Raw genomic sequence first — 16,612 nt, forward strand, 5'->3', positions numbered from 1 at the left:
GAGGTGAAGGTGTCGAGCTCGCGGAGCTGCCGGTTGTTGTGACGGGCGCCGTTGCATGCCGGGAGCGGTTGTAGTCTTTAATGGCCGGGCACAGCGCCGCCTACCGTTCCACCCCCCGCTACTATCAGGAACTACATTACCCAGCGGGCGCCGCGGCGGGGCGCAGGCGCACTGCCTCGGTCCGAGCGGGCGGGAAGGGACCGTTGGCTTGGTGTGAAGAAGAGCAGGCGGTGCTGCGAGTTGTGACTCTTCAGTGGCCAGAACACAAAACAGGTAGTTTGTCGCCAGAATGGGTTTTATGACTCCAACTGCCGTTAGAAAGGTTTATGTGAGGAAACGATTAAAAAAAAACAACCCCAAACGCCAATTTCGGGCGAGAAGGGAATGTCGTCGAGTGATTGAGGCTGAGTTTTGGGGAGTTCTGCTTCTCCCAGTCTGTCTGTAAATGAACATCTCCCAGTTACCTTTTCCCAATACCATTTACTTTCTCTACAACAACTTGCATTCATATAGCACCTTGAACATAGTGTTCAGGTTGAACCAGACTGTTCACAACCTTGGTGTCATATTTGACCCTGAAATGAGCTTTCGACTACATAGGCACAGCATAACTAAGACCGCCGATTTCCACCACCTTAACATTGCCCATCCGCCTTTGCCTCGGCTCATCCGCTGCTGAAGCCATCATCCATGCCTTTGTTACCTCTGGTCTTGACTATTCGAACGCACTCCTGGCTGGCCTCCAGCCTTCTACCCTACGTAAACTAGAGGTCATCCAAAACTCAGCAGCCCGTGTCCTAACTCGCACCAAGTCCCACTCACCAATCACCCCGCTGTGCCCGCTGTTCTTTATTGGCTTCCGGTGAAGCAATGCCTCGATTTCATAATTCTCATCTTTATTTTCAAATCCCTCCATGGCCTCACCACTCCCTATCTCTGTAAACTCCCCCCGACCAGCAAGGGAACACCATCGAGGCAGGTCGGCGATATAACTAAGAGCCAGCCACTGCAGTGAGCAGCATAGAAACATAGAAAATAGGTGCAGGAGTAGACCATTCGGCCCTTCGAGCCTGCACCACCATTCAATATGATCATGGCTGATCATGCAACTTCAGTACTCCATTCCTGCTTTCATAAGAACATAAGAATTAGGAACAGGAGTAGGCCATCTAGCCCCTCGAGCCTGCTCCGCCATTCAACAAGATCATGGCTGATCTGGCCGTGGACTCAGCTCCACTTACCCGCCCGCTCCCCATAACCCTTAATTCCCTTATTGGTTAAAAATCTATCTATCTGTGACTTGAATACATTCAATGAGCTAGCCTCAACTGCTTCCTTGGGCAGAGAATGCCACAGATTCACAACCCTCTGGGAGAAGAAATTCCTTCTCAACTCGGTTTTAAATTGGCTCCACCGTATTTTAAGGCTGTGCCCCCTAGTTCTAGTCTCCCCGACCAGTGGAAACAACCTCTCTGCCTCTATCTTGTCTATCCCTTTCATGATTTTAAATGTTTCTATAAGATCACCCCTCATCCTTCTGAACTCCAACGAGTAAAGACCCAGTCTACTCAATCTATCATCATAAGGTAACCCCCTCATCTCCGGAATCAGCCTAGTGAATCATCTCTGTACCCCCTTCAAAGCTAGTATATCCTTCCTTAAGTAAGGTGACCAAAACTGCACGCAGTACTCCAAGTGCGGCCTCACCAATACCCTATACAGTTGCAGAAGGACCTCCCTGCTTTTGTACTCCACCCCTTGATCCCTTTAGCCGTAAGGGCCACATCTAACTTTTGAATATATCTAACGAACTGGCCTCAACAACTTTCTGTGGTAGAGAATTCCACAGGTTCACAATTCTCTGAGTGAAGAAGTTTCTCCTAATCTTGGTCCTAAATGGCTTACCCCTTATCCTTAGACAGCGATCCCTGGTTCTGGACTTCCCCAAAATCGGGAACATTCTTTCTGCATCTAACCTGTCCAATCCCGTCAGAATTTATGTTTTTATAAGATCCCCTCTCATTCTTCTAAATTCCAATGAATATAAGCCTAGTCGATCCAGTCTTTCTTCATATGTCAGTCATGCCATCCTGGGAATCAGTCTGGTGAACCTTCGCTGCACTCCCTCAATAGCAAGAATGTCCTTCCTCAGATTAGGAGACCAAAACTGTACACAATATTCAAGGTGTGGCCTCACCAAGGCCCTGTACAACTGTATAAGATCTCCCTGCTCCTATGCTCAAATCCTCTCGCTATGAAGGTCAACATGCCATTTGCCTTCTTCACCGCCTGCTGTACCTGCATGCCACCTTTCAATGACTGATGTACCATGACACCCAGGTCTCGTTGCACCTCCCCTTTTATTAATCTGTCACCATTCAGGTAATATTCAGCCTTCCTGTTTTTGCCATCAAAGTGGATAATCCCACATTTATCTACATTATACTGCATCTGCCATGCATTTGCCCACTCACCTAACCTGTCCCAGTCAATCTGCAGCCTCTTAGCATCCTCCTCACAGCTCACACTGCCACCCAGCTTAGTGTCATCTGCAAACTCGGAGATATTACACTCAATTCCTTCATCTAAATCATTAATGTATATTGTAAATAGCTGGGGTTCCAACACTGAACCTTGTGATACCCCACTAGTCACTGCCCCCTGCCTGCCATTCTGAAAAGGACCCGGTTATTCCTACTCTTTGCTTCCTGTCTGCCAACCAGTTCTTTATCCACGTCAATACATTACCCCCAATACCATGTGCTTTAATTTTACACACTAATCTCTAGGGTGGGATCTTGTCAAAAGCCTTTTGAAAGTCCAAATACACCACATCCACCAGTTCTCCCTTGTCCACTCTACTAGTTACATCCTCAAAAAATTCTAGAAGATTTGTCAAGCATGATTTCCCTTTCATAAATCCATGCTGACTTGGACCGATCCTGTCACTGCTTTCCAAATGCGCTGCTATTACATCTTTAATAATTGATTCCAACATTTTCCCCACTACCGATGTCAGGCTAACCGGTCTATAATTCCCTGTTTTCTCTCTCCCTCCTTTTTTTTAAAATTGGGGTCACATTAGCTACCCTCCAATCCATAGGAACTGATCCAGAGTCTATAGAATGTTGGAAAATTACCATTATTTCTAGGGCCACTTCCTTAAGCACTCTGGGATCATACTATCAGGCCCTGGGGATTTATCGGCCTTCAATCCCATCAATTTCCCTAACACAATTTCCTGACTAATAAGGATTTCCTTCAGTTCCTCCTCGCTAGACCCTCGGTCCCCTAGTGTTTCCGGAAGGTTATTTGTGTCTTCCTTAGTGAAGACAGAACCAAAGTATTTGTTCAATTGGTCTGCCATTTCTTTGTTCCCCATTATAAATTCACCTGATTCTGACTGCAAGGGACCTACATTTGTCTTCACTAATCTTTTTCTCTTCACATATCTATAGAAGCTTTTGCAGTCAGTTTTTATGTTCCCTGAAAGCTTACTCTCATACTCTTATTTTCCCCCTTCTAATTAAACCCTTTGTCCTCCTCTGCTGAATTCTAAATTTCTCCCAGTCCTCAGGTTTGCTGCTTTTTCTGGCCAATTTATATGCCTCTTCCTTGGTTTTAACACTATCCCTAATTTCCCTTGTTAACCACGGTTGAGCCACCTTCCCCGTTTTATTTTTACGCCAGACAGGGATGTACAATTGATGAAGTTCATGAGCTAGTCTTGGGAATGCGACATCTTCGAGAAGGGCAACTGGATTAACGTCACCAAAATCCAGGTTGCCGATTGGAGTGTGAGCAGGACATCGGCGGGACTTTATCAAATGCTTTCTGGAAGTCCATATAAATAACATTCATAGACAGTTCCCTGTCCGTTACTTTAGTCACCCCTTCAAAAAATTCAATCAGCTTTTATTATGCTGCTGCGTTTCCTATCATCCTCACCATAGGTAGTCCCTCGAACGAGGAATACTTGCTTCCATGATGTTTCAATTAAGAACCCGATGTTCCAGTCCTGAACTCTAATTGAGGGGGGTGGAAGATGTCTGTACGTGGATTTTAAATAGAGCTCCAGCTCTATTAATAACCCCGACTTGCGGTAGTGTTCTCACGCGTTTCCTATATTACAACAGTGGCTACACTTCAAAAAGTACTTCATTGGCTGTAAAGCGCTTTGGGACGTCCTGAGGTTGGGAAAAGCGCTATATAAATGCAAGTCTTTCTTTTCTTTTTAAGTGTTAGGCTAGATTATGCGCTGAAATCCTGGAATGGGGTTTGATTGAACCCACAACCTTCTGACGAAGAGTACAGCTTAGGCTGCCACTATGGCACCTGGTATGCATCTACATTTAAATTAACGATTTTGTCCATGCTTGAGATAATTGGTCCATTGAAACATTCCCAGTGTAGTACAACTAGAAGCATCCAGATTTCTTGTCAGAATTAGGTGATCTCAGCAGTGGCAGCAGTTTGCAATGGATCTTGCTTGTGAGACCTGCCTGAGTCGACAAGCCGTCAGCTCTCTCAAGTGGACATCAAAGTTCCCACGGCACTATTCGTGAGTCCCGGCACAATATTTATCCCTCAACCAACATCCCCCAAAAAATACATTATCTGGTCATCATCGCATTGCTTCTCATGGGATCTTGCTGTGTGCACATCGGCTGCCGCGTTTCCTACATTACAACAGCATCTCAAAAGTATTTAATTTGCTGTGAAGTGCTTTGGAGCATCCTGAGTTTGTGAAAGGCGCCATATAAATGCAAGCTTTTTAATGTGTTTTCTGCATTCGCGGTATTCTCTCTTACGTTTCACTGGATTTGTGAGTGTTTTTGTTTTCTGTGTGACGGGAGAGGTTATCTTTCTCATTGGTTACCTGCTATAATTGAAAGATTATAGTTCTCTGTGAGTGCTGTAACTATCGGGCATTGATAGTAAACTTGCAGTATAAATGCACCATTAAAGGCTGAGATCGATGTAACTATTATAATTTAAAACATCTGGTAGTCTTTTGCCACCAGGAGCCGTCACTGGACAGTTTGAGGTGGGTGGGGATGGTGGGTAGAGTGAAATTTCTGGTTAAAAATGTATGGTTTCAGTCCATTTATTGAAGTCTGCTTTAGAATGTGGGACAGCCACTATAACAAAATAGGGATAATAATACACACTGTGATTCCAGCTTTAAAATGATGTGTTTTAATAAAATTAAGCTTATTCCATGTGGTATGGTATAACGAGAGCCTGGAATTGAAATGGAATAAAGTAGTTGTATGAGATAATTATCACAAGATGCTGTGGAGTTAGAATTCCTCCATAATCAACTGCAGCTTATTAGTCCCTGATAAATTTCCCAGCAATGACATCACATGAAGAATAATGGATATTTGGGAGTATTTATAGGACAGTCTCATTGAGGGAACTCAGATGGTGTCGGAAATACTGAGAGCAACATGCCTGTGGTTTATAAACTAAAGCTTCAAAATAGACTACAGTCTGCCTTTCTTGTATAGCTTTGGCACTGCTCCGATGGACTAGAATGGCCTTTTCTGATCCTGTGCAACAGCAACAACAACTTGCATTTATATAGCGCCTTTAACATAGTAAAATGGCCTGAGGGGCTTCACAGGAGCATAATCAAAAACACTGACACCGAGCCAAAAGAGAAGACATTAGGACAGGTTACCAAAAGCTTGGCCAACGAGGTAGGATATAAGGAGCGTCTTAAAGGAGGTGGAGAGGTTTCGGGAGGGAATTCCAGAGTTTAGGGCCCAGACAACTGAAGGCACGGGCACCAGTGAGGTAGAAACATAGAAAATAGGTGCAGGAGTAGGCCATTCGGCCCTTCGAGCCTGCACCACCATTCAATATGATCATGGCTGATTATTTTTGCAACTTTAGTACCCCATTCCTGCTTTCTCTCCATACCCCTTAATCCCTTTAGCTGTAAGGGCCACATCTAACTCCCTTTTGAATATATCTAACGAACTGGCCTCAACAACTTTCTGCGGTAGAGAATTCCACAGGTTCACAATTGTCTGAGTGAAGCATTTTCACCTCATCTCGCTCCTAAATGGCTTACCCCTCATCCTTAGACTGTGACCCCTGGTTCTGGACTTCCCCAACATCGGGAACATTCTTCCTGCATCCAATCTGTCCAAGCCCGTCAGAATTTTATGTGTTTCTATGAGATCCCCTCTCATTCTTCTAAATTCCAATGAATATAAGCCTAGTCGAGGAACTCAGGGATGCTCAAGAGTTATACATGGGATCTACATTCCTATATAACCATTTGTTTATCGACATTGCAGTTGGGGCCGTTTTACTTCACATTGGTCAGATCAATATGCTAAAATAGTGGGTGTGACAGATATTGATTGCCAGGATATTCCATGCACTTGATGCATACTGACTTTGACATTGGTTTAGGTCATTAAGGCTGGATTTTCCGTCTTCTGCCGCCCCTTTTAGTGCCCCAGACTGGCAGCAATGGCAGCGGAAAGCACTTCCGGGCGGGCGGCCAGCTTCCAGCGCCCCGCCGGGATCTTTGGTGCCAGTATCGATGGGGCTCAGAGCATTACCGCCTGGGAGAGGCAAGCCGGTGTGCAACACCCCTGGTTGCGACACCGGCTCGATTTGTGGTTGCCGCCCGAGCCTTAGTGCCCCGCAGCGTACCCCGGTGGGAACACCTGTGAAAGCCGGCGGTCCGAGCTGTAGCGGCCGCAGTGAGGTAAGTAATGCCGACCTCAGATAAGTGTGATTGTTTTAAAAAACATTTTTTTTGCAATTTATGTTGTGGTGGCATGAGCTATTTATTGGGAATGTTTTTGGTGGGTTTTTTTAAGGTTCCCCCCCGCCGCAGGCCTCTGTTACGGCGCACCGAGGCCGGCTGTTCACCTTGTGATTTTCCCTTGCTCAGCCAACCTAGCACCCTAAAAGAGGTGTGCAACACGTCCCTTCGCACCCCGCTCCAAACCATTTGCCAGTGTAAAATGTACCACTCCATCCGGGACACCGCCCCAACTCAGATGCGACCGAATTTCTCCCCCTTAATCTTTTGTTCCTGCCATTATCAAGTGATAATCTGCAGTTGGTCAGCAGAAAGTAAAACACAGTATAACCTGTTAGAACCCTTGTATGAGGTCATCTGCTGAAAGTATTGAGCTCACTGGTTATCAGTTTGTGTACTTAATCTTTACTAGTGCAAAACCAGTCCAAAAATAGAATGAACTTAATCATACATAAACCAATAACAATTTGTATTTATATAGCATCTTTAATATTGAAAATGCCGCAAGGCGCTCCACGGAGGTGTATACCAAGGGAGCTACTCGGCGCCGAGCTTGCGGCCAACATCTCGCCTTAGGCAATTAGGCCCATTAGCAGTGCCTGATCTCCAGTCGTTATGGACCCCCTTGCCACTGGACCAAGACCTTGCTCAGCTAACCCCGTGTGGTTGCAGGTATACAACGGTACACCCCACGTTAAAAGAACTCACGCACAAGCATCTTCCACTTCGTTAACATGAAGTTCGGGACCTGGAACATCAGGACCCTCATGGACAACTCCAACAGCGACAGGCCGGAACGCCACACCGCCATAGTTGCCCGGGAACTTAGACGCTTTGACATTAACATCGCTGCTCTAAGCGAAACCCGGCGGGCAGGGGAAGGCCAGCTCAAGGAACAAGGTGGAGGTTACACCTTTTTCTGGAAAGGAAAACCAGAAGAAGAACGCCGCCTTCACGGAGTCGGCTTTGTCATCAAAAATGAGCTGGTCGACCGTCTCAAAGACTCCCCCTGCGGGGTTAATGAACACCTCATGATCCTTCGCCTTACCCTATCCAGGAACTAATGCGCCATAGTGTACGCCCCAACACTTGATGCAGTGGATGAGACCAAAGAGGGTTTTTATTCCAACCTCGAAACATCTCTGTCCCGCGTCCCCACAGGCGACAAATTGATCCTCCTAGGTGACTTCAACGCCAGGGTTGGCAAAGACCCTGGGGAGGCGTGATTGGCAGAGAGGGAGTAGGGAAAACCAACTCCAGCGGTACCCTACCCTGACAAAATGTCTAGAACATGAATTCCTGTTCCGCCAGAGGGACAAATACAAGGCATCGTGGCAACACCCTCACTCCAAACACTGGCACCTGCTCGACTATGTCATTGTCCGAGCCAGTGATCGTAAAGAAGTGCGCATCACCTGAGCCAGGACAGGAACTGACGACTGCTGGACGGACCCCCGCTTAATCCGATCCATCATCGACATTAACATAGTCCCAAAGCAGAGGGAACAGCAGAAGCAGTGCCACAAAAAAGTCAATGTCGGGCACTTAAAGACACAGCTATATAGCCAGCGTCTCACAGCTAACCTTGAGTGCCTTGATGACCCTGAGATGCTGAATGCCCACAGCGCTTGGTCTGCCCTCCAGGCCTCCATAACCAGTGCCTGTGAAGAGACACGGTCACTCAACCAGAAAACACCAGGACTGGTTTGATGAGAATGATCAGGGGATCCAAAAACTAATAGATCGCAAGCGCAGAGCATGTCTGAGCCTCAAGCCACAACCCAACTCGAGAGCAGCAAAGCAATATTACAGACGGCTCAAGGCTGAGGTCCAACAAAAAACCCGGGACCTAAAGAACAGGTGATGGATGGAGAAGGCACAGGAGTTACAACAACTGGCCGACATCCACGATATGCGAGGATTCTTCGTCGCAGTCAAGGCCAAACTCCCAAGGCCCCATCCCACTGATGGCCAAGAACGGGGAAACACTCTCAAGGACACCGAGGCTGTCAGGGCCCGCTGGAAGGAGTACTTCGAAGATCTCCTCAATCGAGACTCTGCCTTTGATTCGAGTGTTCTCGACTCTATCCCGCAAAATGTGACCCGCCACCACCTCAGTGAAACCAGAACGTTGCACGAGTTAGAAAAAGCCATAAAACAGCTCAAGAACAACAAGGCTACGGGAGCGGATGGAGTCCCTGCTGAGACGCTAAAGTATGGCGGAGAGGTGCTGTTGGCGCGGATACATGATCTCATATCTCTCCTGGAGGGAGGAGAGCATGCCGGAAGATCTCAGAGATGCAATGATCATGACCATATTTTTAAAAAGGGACAAGTCCGACTGCGGCAATTAGAGGGGAATCTCCCTGCTACCAGCCACTGGGAAAGTTGTCGCTAGAGTTCTCCTTAGCCGTCTTCTCCCTGTGGCCGAGGAGCTCCTCCCGGAGTCACAGTGTGGATTTCGTCCCCTACGGGGCACAACGGACATGATCTTTGCAGCGCGACAGCTGCAGGAAAAATGCAGGAAGCAGTGCCAGCCTTTATACATGGCCTTTTTTGACCTTACAAAGGCCTTTGACACTCTCAACCGCGAGGGTCTATGGAGCGTTCTCCTCCATTTCGGATGCCACGAAAAGTTTGTCAACATCCTTCGCCTGCTCCACGACGACATGCAGGCCGTGATCCTTACCAACGGATCCACTGCAGACCCAATCCATGTCCTGACTGGGGTCAAAACAGGACTGCGTCATCGCCCCAATCCTTTTCTCAATCTCCCTCGCTGCCGTGTTCCACCTCACAGTCAACAAGCTCCCCGCTGGAGTGGAACAAAACTACAGAACCAGTGGAAAGCTGTTCAATCTTCACCGTCTCCAGGCCAGGTCCAAGACCACCCCAACTAATGTGTCCGTACTATACAGTATAAATGCACACGAGGCCCACACTTGAGAGAAGATCACTCTGTGACCTGTTACCTTTATTACCAAGACCTCAAGAGACAGATGGTGGGTGGAGCTTCCGCTTTTATACCGGAAAGTCCAGGTTAGGAGTGTCTCCCACAAGTTCCCCCCCTGTGGTCAATGTTCTCAAGGTGTACAACTTAGGTCAGCTTATACATGGGTTACAATGACAGTTGAATACATGACATCACCTCCACCCAAAGTCTTATTGGGACCACAGGTTAAGTCTCTCTGGTGGACTACGCTCCCTTGTAGAGCACCTGAGTTGGGGCTCCGGTTGTTGGGAGCTGGCCTGAGTGTCTGCTGTTTGCTGTGCCTCAGGCCTGTCCAGACTGCCCACAGTGACTAGGCTCTCCTCCACTTGGTTCCGGTGTTCGGTCATTTGTGGTGGAGTAAACTCTATGTCGTGATCTTCCTCTGATTCTTCTATGGGGTTGCTGAACCTCCTTTTAGTTTGATCCACATGTTTGCGGCACATTTGTCCATTGGTAAGTTTAAGCGACCAAAACCCTATTCCCCTCTTTGGCAATCGCAGTGCCTGCAAGCCATTTGGGCCCTGCAGCATAATTAAGGACAAAAACAGGGTCATTGAAATCAATACATCGCGCCCTCGCATTCCTGTCATGGTAGTCACATTGTGACTGACGCCTGCTCTCAACAATTTCTTTCATAGTAGGGTGTCTAAGGGATAACCTGGTTTTGAGGGTCCTTTTCATTAGCAGGTCTGCGGGTGGAACCCCTGTGAGCGAGTGTGGTCGGGATCTATTGGCCAACAGGAGGCGTGATAAGCAGCTTTGTAGGGAACCCCCTTGGATTCTGAGCATCCCTTATTTGATTATCTGCACTGCTCGTTCCGCCTGGCCGTTTGAGGCCGGCTTGAACGGTGCCGTTCTTACATGGTTGATTCCATTGCCTGCCATGAAGTCCTGGAATTCAGTGCTTGTGAAGCATGGGCCATTGTCGCTGACCAAGACGTCCGGTAGACCATGGGCCGCGAACATTGCCCGTAGACTTTCTACCGTGGCAGAGGATGTGCTTGAATTTAAAATGGCACACTCAATCCATTTGGAGTAGGCGTATACTACAACCAAAAACATTTTTCCCATGAAAGGACCTGCATAGTCCACATGGATGCGTGACCATGGCTTGGCGGACCAGGACCAGGGGCTAAGGGGGGCTTCCCTGGGTGCGTTGCCCAACTGAACACACGTGTTGCACCTGCGGACACAAAGTTCCAGGTCTGCATCTATCCCTGGCCACCAAACGTGTGACCTGGCAATTGCCTTCATCATGACAATGCCCGGGTGCTCATTGTGAAGTTCTCTGATAAACACCTCTCTGCCCTTCTGGGGCATGACTACTCGGTTTCCCCACAGTAGGCAATTGGCCTGAATCGAGAGTTCATCCTTGCACCTATGAAATGGTTTAAACTCCTCAGGGCATGCCCCGTACATGGCTGACCAGTCCCCACTCAGGACACATTTCTTAACTAGAGACAGAAGCAGGTCTTTATTTGTCCAGACTTTAATCTGATGGGCTGTCACATGTGAGTCTTCGCTTTCGAAAGCTTCAACAGCCATGACCATCTCAGCATCATGCTCAGCTGCCCCCTCAGTGGTGGCTAGTGGTAGCCTGCTGAGTGTATGGGCACAGTTTTCAGTGCCCAGTCTGTGCCGAATTGTGTAGTCATATGTGGCTAACGTAAGTGCCCACCTCTGTATGCGGGCCAATGCATTTGCATTTATGGCCTTGTTGTCGGCCAAAAGGGACGTTAGGAGTTTGTGATCTGTCTCCAGCTCAAATTTCCTGCCAAACAGGTACTGGTGCATTTTTTTTACTGCATATACACATGCTAGCGCTTCCTTTTCTACCATCCCGTAGCCCCTTACTGCCCGGGACAGACTTCTGGAGGCATAAGCTAACGGCTGTAACTGACCATTGGCATTAACATGCTGCAGCAACACCCGACCCCATAGGACGACTCATCACACGTTAAAACTAGTTTCTTACATGGGTCATATAGCGTTAACAGATTGTTGGAGCATAACAAATTGCGTGCTCTATCAAAAGCCCTTTCCTGGCTATCCCCCCAGACCCAATCGCGACCTTTGCGTAAGAGCACGTGTAGCGGCTCTAACAGCATGCTCAATTTGGGCAGAAAGTTGCCAAAATAGTTCAGGAGCCCCAGGAATGAACGCAGCTCTGTCGTGTTACGGGGTCTGGGTGCCCTCTGGATCGCTTCCGTTTTGGATGCAGTAGGTCTGATCCAGTCTGCTGCTACCCTCCTCCTCAAGAATTCTACCTCTGGAGCAAAGAAGACGAACTTCGCCCTTTTCAGTCGCAGTCCTACCCGGTCCAGTCTGCGTAGCACGTCCTCCAGATTGTGGAGGTGTTCTTCAGTATCGCGACTCGTGATGAGGATGTTGTCTTGAAAAACCACAGTCCTTCGAATCGACTTGAGGAGGCTTTCCATATTTCGCTGAAAGATCGCGGCGGCCGAACGAATCCCAAACGGACATCTGTTATACTCAAACAACCCCTTGTGTGTCGTGATGGTGGTCAGCTTCTTCGACTCACTCGCCAGCTCCTGGCTCATGTAAGCTGAGGTCAGGTCCAATTTTGAAAAAGGTTTGCTACCGGATAGCGTCGCAAAGAGGTCCTCCGCTCTCGGTAGCGGGTACTGGTCTTGGAGTGACACCCAATTGATGGTGGTCTTGTAATCGCCACATATCCTGACCGACCCATCCGCCTTGAGCACCGGCACGATCGGGCTCACCCAGTCACTGAATTAGACTGGCGAGATAATGCCTTCTCTCAGCAGGCGGCCCAATTCGCATTCTATCTTTTCCCGCATCACGTACGGCACCGCTCTGGCCTTGTGGTGCACTGGCTTGGCGTCCGGGTTTATGTGAATCACTACCTTGGTCCCCATGAAAGTGCCGATGCCGGGTTGAAATAATGAGTCAAGTTTGTCCAGGACCTGTGAGCATGATACTCGCTCCACAGAAGAAATTGCATTGACATCGCCCCATTTCCAGTTCATGACACCAAGCCAACTCCTCCCCAGTAGTGCGGGACCGACCCCGGGACAATCCAGAGTGGCAACCTATTCTCCGAATCTTTGTGGGTCATGACTACTGTGGCGCTGCCTAGCACCGGAATGATCTCCTTTGTATATGTCCGTAGCATTGCGTCAATCGGCAATAATTTTGGCCTCCTGGCCTTGGACACCCAGAACCTTTCAAGCTGTTTGATACTCATCAGGGACTGGCTGGCCCCCGAGTCCAGCTCCATTAGTAATGGGATGCAATTGAGGAGCACTTTCATCATTATCGGTGGCGTCCTCGTATATGAACTGTATATGTGCTCCACATGAACTCGCTGAACTTCAGCTTCCAGCGATTTCCCCCAGTATTCATTTGGCCTCGTAGGGCTTACATCGGGCCCGCCCTCGTCGTACATCAACCTGGCTGCAGGCTTCCTGCACATACGCACCAAGTGACCGATGACGTTGCAGTTTCTGCAGGTATACTGCTGATACCTGCAAGCTCTGGCTGGGTGTTTGCCTCCACACCTCCAGCATGAGCTAGAGGCCCCATTGTCGGAACCAAAAGGTCCATTACCAGTCGATCGTCTCTGACTGTCTCTAACTGTCCTTAAGCGCACCATTAACAGGTGTTGATGGCCCCATTACTGGGCGCATTGTCCATTGCGATGGCATGAATCGCCGTTCAGCTAGCCATTGTCTCTGTTGAATTCCCCCTTTGGGTTCGACTGCATGCTAGGGCATGTCCGATCTGCCTAGAGAACTGTGTGCCGCGTTAACAATGTTGACTCCCTGGTCGTTTGCCGCATTTGAGCCAAGATTGTTGCCATAAATCATTCTGGTCTCTTCTTCCCCTGAGATAAATGTCTGGCCTATTATAGCCGCCGCTTCCAAGGTCAAGTCTTTGGTTTCAATCAGTTTCCTGAAAACCCCAGCGTGCCCGATGCCCTCAATAAAAAAGTCTCGCAGCATCTCCGCTCTGCATGCATCTGGGAAGTTACATAGGGTCGCCAGTCGCCGGAGATCTGCCACGAAGCCTGGAACGCTTTGCCCTTCTCGCCACCGGTGCGTGTAAAACTGGTGTCTCGCTATGTGCATGCTGCTCGCCGGTTTAAGGTGTTCCCCGATCAACTTACCGAGCTCTTCGAACGTCTTGCCCGCCGGCTTCTCTGGCGCTAGAAGGTCCTTCATCAGGGAGTACGTTCTGGATGAGCCCTGCGTTTTTCGGCCGAATCCTGTCCCAACCGTTCCTTAGTGACAAAACTTTGCTGTAGTCTCTCAATAAAGCCGTCCCAATCATCACCAACACAGTACCTCTCTTCTGTGCTGCTAGTGACTGTGCTCGCATGGTTTAAATCCTAGTTTCTCATCGCTAATAATATGTCCTTACTATACAGTATAAATGCACATGAGGTCCATATTTGAGAGAAGATCACTCTGTGACTTGTTACCTTTATTACCAAGACTTCAAGAGACAAATGGTGAGTGGAGCTGCCCCTTTTATACTGGAAAGTCCAGGTTAGGAGTGTCTCCCACAGGTTCGCCCCCTGTGGTCAGTGTTCTCAAGGTGTACAACTTAGGTCAGCTTATACATGGGTTACAATGATAGTTGAATACATGACACCAACCTCTTGTTGAGCAACAGTATGCGGACGACGCATGCATCTACACACATTCTGAGGCTGAACTCCAGTATATAGTCGACGTATTTACCAAGGCATCTGAAAGCATGGGCCTTATGCTAAACCTCGGTAAGACAAAGATCCTCCACCAGCCTGTCCTCGTCGCACAGCACTGCCCCCCCGTCATCAAAATCCATAGCGCAGCTCTCGACAACGTGGACCATTTTCCATACCTCGGGAGCCTCTTATCAACAAAAGCAGACATTGATGCAGAGATTCAACACCGCCTTCAGTGCACCAGTGCAGCCTTCGGCCGCCTGAGGAAAAGAGTGTTCGAAGACCAGGCCCTCAAATCTACCACCAAGCTCATGGTCTACAGGGCTGTACTAATAACCGCCCTCCTGTATGGCTCAGAGGCATGGACGATGTACAGAAGACAGCTCAAGTCACTGGAGATACATCACCAATGATGTCTCCACAAAATCCTACAAATCCCCTGCGAGGACAGGCGCACCAACATCAGCGTCCTCATCCAGGCTAACATCCCCAGCATTGAAGCATTGACCACACTTGATCAGCTCCACTGGGCAGACCACATAGTTCGCATGCCAGACATGAGACTCCCAAAGCAAGTGCTCTACTCTGAACTTGTCTACGGCAAACGATCCAAAGGTGGGCAGCGGAAATGTTACAAGGACACCCTCAAAGCCTCCCTGAAAAAGTGCGACATCCCCACTTACACCTGGGAGTCCCTGGCCAAAGACCGCCCTAAGTGGAGGAAATGCATCCGGAAGGGTGCTGAGCACCTCGAGCCTCAACGCCGAGAGCATGCAGAAATCAAGCGCAGGCAGCGGAAAGACTGTGCGGCAAACCAGTCTCAGCCACCCTTTCCCTCAACGACTGTCTGTCAAACCTGTGACAGAGTCTGTGGCTCTCGTATTGGACTGTTCAGCCAGCAAATAACTCACTTTAGGAGTGGAAGCAAGTCTTCCTCGATTCCGAGGGACTGCCTATGATGATGATTTAAATAAATGGATGACGAGTCAAAGAAGGGTGACAAAAAGCTTGGTCAAAGAGATGGGTTATAAGCAGTGTCTTACAGCAGGAGAGGGAGCTGGCTTTAGGGAGGAAATTCTACATTGTGTGTCCTTGATAGCACTTTTTTTTTGGTTGCTGATGAGACTCCCTCATTCTCTGGTAATTTCCTCCCCTTTCCTTCCTTGCATCAATGGCAGAGAGTGTGGGCAGTTAACCTGAAAGAAAGAAAGACTTGCATTTATATAGCGCCTTTCATGACCACCAGATGTCTCCAAGCGCTTTCCAGCCAGTGACGTACTTTTGAAGTGTAGTCACTTGTAATGTGGGAAATGCGGCAGCCAATTTGCGCACAGCAAGCTCTCACAAACAGCAATGAGATCATGACCAGATAATCTGCTTTAGTGATGTTGGTTGAGGGATAAATATTGATCCGGACAACGAAGATGACTCCTCTGCTCTTCTCCGAAATAGTGACATGGGATCTTTTACGTTCACTGGAGAGGGCCTCAATTTAACATCTCATCTGAAAGATGGCACCTCTGACACTGCAACACTCACTTAGTACTGCACTGAAGTGCCATTCCTAATTACATGCTCGAGAGTCTGGAGTGGGACTTGAACCCATGACCGTCTGACACAGAGGTGAGAGTGCTGCCCGCTGATTCAAAGCTGAAACGTATGACAGTACAACGGGATGGACTTTTGGCGGAGTTCTCCTGATCTCCCGCCATAACTTTGGCGGAAAGAGCGGTTTACACCGTTTCTTCAGGGTTTCCGTTGAAGTAACCACGGGAGATCGGCAGCACCTCCATAGAAATTCTATCTTAATAGGCTTGGAATTTGCAGTGGGAAATAATAGCGAACTAACAGCGTTCAGTGTTATTACCCTTTTGAAATTGACCACAATTTCAGGACGTAGTGCATGTGCATCTAAATGCGGAAATCCTGAAGTTACGGCCAGTTATTCACTGCTCTGACACTGGCTGTGCTGTGCCCCAACAATCAGTGAAATTGACGAAAACTTGGGCTTTTCCACGGTAATATAGCTGTGAAATACCCCATTAAATATTAGGCCTTGTTGGATTAGGTGCTAAACAAACATGATGGCCCTGAAAAACTAATTTTAATTTTGCAGAGTATCAAATTTCTCCATTATGAT

At 48.2% G+C, this 16,612-nt stretch overlaps 1 protein-coding gene across 2 annotated transcripts in view; it reads left to right on the top strand.

Annotated features, from left to right (window-relative positions):
- Window positions 1-184: 184 nt before the first annotated feature.
- LOC139237964 (uncharacterized) overlaps window positions 185-16,612 on the top strand; it is a 55,531-nt gene continuing 39,103 nt past the window's right edge. For both annotated transcript variants that reach the window (XM_070867305.1, XM_070867307.1), the window contains exon 1: window positions 185-273. The gene's annotated coding sequence lies outside the window, so the exon portion shown is untranslated. The remainder of the gene's footprint in view (window positions 274-16,612) is intronic.

This window comes from Pristiophorus japonicus, chromosome 24 (assembly GCF_044704955.1).
Source record: "Pristiophorus japonicus isolate sPriJap1 chromosome 24, sPriJap1.hap1, whole genome shotgun sequence".
NCBI lineage: Eukaryota > Metazoa > Chordata > Chondrichthyes > Pristiophoridae > Pristiophorus > Pristiophorus japonicus.